The sequence below is a fragment of the Rhagoletis pomonella genome, unplaced genomic scaffold (assembly GCF_013731165.1).
Source record: "Rhagoletis pomonella isolate Grant_MI unplaced genomic scaffold, Rhpom_1.0 Rhpom_scaffold_00001, whole genome shotgun sequence".
NCBI classification, from domain to species: Eukaryota; Metazoa; Arthropoda; class Insecta; order Diptera; family Tephritidae; genus Rhagoletis; species Rhagoletis pomonella.
In genome coordinates, this window is record NW_023458555.1 from 59,277,272 (window position 1) to 59,281,300 (window position 4,029).

The window sequence follows — 4,029 nt, forward strand, 5'->3', positions numbered from 1 at the left end:
TTTGGTTTGATATTTAGTCCAAACTCGTCTAATTTCTTAAAAACAATGTGAAGATGTCGAACATGTTCTTCTTCGTTACTACTAGCTACTAAAATGTCGTCAAGATAAGCGAAAACAAAATCTAATTTTACAAAAACTTCATTGATAAAACGTTGAAAAATTTGTGCAGCATTCTGTTTTCGCTACTTTAAATTTAATTGGGTCAAGACGTCTTGGTTCCGAAAATGGTAACTCACCGTTGCAAATTATTCTATGAACAGTAGAGTGTTTTATTGGTTTATTATAATCCGGTTCTAACATCAAAGCGGGAAATTTTCTGAGAAGCAGAGTGTATTGGTTTTCTATTACGAATAGTTTTGGCAAATAAACTTTTGCATACGAGGAAATAGCATTGAAAGATTTGTAAGAGGGTCTACCAAACGTTTATTTTTTAAATCTACTAAAAGTCCAAATTTTGTTAAGAAATCTGCACCTATTATTGGCCTATTAATATCTGCAATCACAAAAATAAAAGGAAACTCTCGCCTCAGCTGTAAATTAACATTAAGCATCTTCTTACCAAAAGTTTTTATTGTGCTACCGTTAGCTGCTGTTAAAAATAAGTCTGAAGAGCTTTTGCAATTTTTGAATTTTGAAGATGGTAAGACAGAAATTTCGCCACCACTATCAATAAGAAAGTTAAGCTTATTATCCTTATCGAAAATTAATAGGCGGCGGGTAGACTTAGAACTTAACCCACTACTAGCCGCTGAAGCAATGAGTTTCATTAGTTTTCCTGCGTACTTTGCTGTGACTTTGTGGCTACATTGTCTCATAGCAGCAACTTCTACTGAAAGTTTGGAAAAATTCTCACACATGGAAGTTGTAATTTTGATAAGATTCTCCATTACTTGTTCTACATGTGAAGTTGGTTTACTAGGAGTTATGGCGCAAACTTCATCCCGACTCATAATTTCCCACATATCATCTGCAAGCTTAAGTAAAGAATTTATTTCAGAAGTAGTAGATCCGGTCGGAGCAAGATTGATCCCTTTTGGCAATTTTCTGAGCCAAAGCTTCTTTAGAAGGTCAAGATTTATACTTGGTCCTGCAGTAAGACTTAAGGACGATAAAGTTCTTATGGCCTTTTGTCTCTTGCATCAGAATTGTACAAGACCTGATCAAGCCTCCTGTTTTCGCTAGGAGAATGACGTTCAATGAGAACTTTTTTTAAATGTCCATATTTATTTGTAGGTGAAGGAGTTTGTATAACATCTAATACAGTCATTATAACATCTTGTGGTAGAGATATTATTAAATATTCATACTTAGTGTTATCAACGACTATATTTTTAGATGCAAATTGTGCTTCCGTGTGCACAAACCATGTCTCTGGAAAGTCTGACCAAAATAAAGGAAGTTTAATGGATGAAGCCGATATTACAGAATTTGGAAATGTATGTGTTTGTGTTACTTGTTGTGTAGATGCATGTGAATTTTCCCTGCAAACCATTTTTTCAGAGTATTCTGAATCGTAAAGAATTTTTAAAGAATTCGGAAAGATCCCATCCGATTTTTTGTCGAATTTTCTAAAATTAAATAAATTACGCACACTTCCATTCTTTTACGAAATTTCGGAAGAAAATCGGTAAAGAAATGAAAATAATGCTGCTATGTGAAGAATTTCTTGCAGACTTTTTTCAGAATTTTCTTTATTTTTCGTACAGAAATTTCTTTACGAGTTCGTGTCAACCACTTCATATAATTTTCTTTGAAGATTCGGAAAAAAATCGTTACAGAAATCAGATACTCCTAAAGATTTCGTTAAGATTTCGGGAACTTTGGTTTGCAGGGTTGCTGCCTATATGAATTCCGTGTGTTAAGATCTATTAGTTGATTTCGCTCGACATAAGTGGGCCGAGGAGGAGAATGTGAGATTATTTTGGAAATGGAAGTTTACAACTGAATTTAAAATAATTAAAATAAAATTAGAGTTGTTATGTGCTAAGTTAAAGTATTTAAAAAAATAATAAGATATAATATAATTAAAAGAAATGATATGTATTGTGCAACTCAACTGATAACTCCAGCCGTGTAAAGTTAGCTTCTCATATCAATCAGTACATAGTTATTCACCTCAATTATTTGTGGAGAATTTTCGATCGTTCTATTCCAAGTCGGCAAACTGTTGATTTCGACGTCAATTTTGCTGATACTACTCAAAGACACAATAAAAAATTTCCAATGATCAGATAAGATGCTCCCGTGTAAAACTGAAAATGTTTCGCAGTAACATCTATCTGAGTACATGACGATAGAGACGATGAACAGCTTTGAGTTGGCGCCGTCGCTGACGACATAGCTATCGCAGTAGCACCAGTGAATGTGTTAGCAGTAGCAGCTGCGTGAATATGACACGAAAGAGACGAAGAAGAGCGTGGTACTGGTACAGTAGCAGACGGCGTAGCATTAATTTTGTCAATGAGAGCAGCCTTGTAGGCCGAAGTTGATCATATAACATCATTGGCAGAAGCAGCGGCAGACACATTAACATTAGATATGGTAGTGAGAGCATCACTATTAATAACATTTGCATGCCAAGCGCCAGAGACAGGAACAGGTGGAGCAGAGGCAGGGGGTAAAACATTGTTAACACCATCGCCCCGCGTTAAGGGCAGTAGAACATTATTAGGTACGTCGGCTACACTAACAACACACTTGGGGGTCAAGGTTCTTGGTGCTGTTATCACACGTGATGCAGTGCTCTGGATCAGGGGCTATTGATGGCTCAAGACCGACCATACGTGGCGAAGAGTCACACCCTGCGAGAGGTTCCCCCGCTTTTACTAAATATGGCGGATCTAGAGAGAACAACTCGATAAAATCCGTAAGTCCAGGTGTTAATCGGACCGTGCCTGCGGACTGAATGGCACTACGTTAGTGTCTCTTTCTACGGCGTACTCCAGTCACGTGGCGCCGTCTAGTTTTATTTAGTCTTTCCGGGGTACCGGGGCTCTGCCTCGGATGACCTCTCTCTTCCCCCTTTCTCGTGGGATTATATGGAAGAAACACAAATAAATAAAAACAACAATAAAATCTCGGTGCCCTCTAACAGTGGGCAACAGTCAGCAGTCTCAGAGGTGCACGCGATGCCCAACGAGATTGCTGAACAAATGGCGATCGCAGCGGACGAACTGGGTGCTAATCCAAACGGCAAAGGTGCTCAACCCTCTCGGGACGCTGTAATGGACGAATGGATATCGATATTGACAACATGCGCTCTGGTTCAAATGGCAACGACATCCAAATACCCACTGACGAGGAGGCTCTTATCGTCACAGCAGGAGGAAGCTAGTACTCCTAAAAGAAAACTCTCTGGAGCAGGTAAAAAGCGCTACAAATTCTACCTCTCCAGAGGTGTCAGCGAAAGCGATGCCAAACGGCTAGCCATTATTCCGATGGCAAAAGGAAAGGCCGAACTGGCTTTGCTGGCTTGCACAAAGCTTAAGAGGAACCGATCGGTGAACCTTACATCTTCCCCGGTGGAGAACTATCCCAAACGGAAACCAGGTCCAGCTGACAAAAGGGCCCATATGGGACCAAAGGAACCTTGTGTCAAGCCAACTTTTGCCGATGTCACAAAGGCGCCGACCTGTCAGGTGGACATTGGTAATGGGGGGCGACAGCGAAAGGACTCTGTGAAGCCCAAATTTAGCGGTTGCACCTTCCGTCCGAGATGGTTGTCAACTGGCTGCGGACGCTGGAGTGGTTGCGCAAGGTATCCCAAACCCTGAAACCGTGGAAGGGCGCGGAAATTGTGGCAATGAATGCCACTGACGTGCCCAAACCCAGTGTCTACGTTGGGTACTTTCCGGAGCCATCAACCACTCCAGTGGACAGTATCATTGGCCTTGTCGAGGGTCAGAACGAAGGGCTGCGGGTAGGTAGCTGGAGGGTGCTCAACAGGGTGCAGAAAGGACCCACCACTGAGCTCACTCTAGCGGTTGACCCACACTCAGCGGAGACACTCGACAGGCTGGGATACGTAGT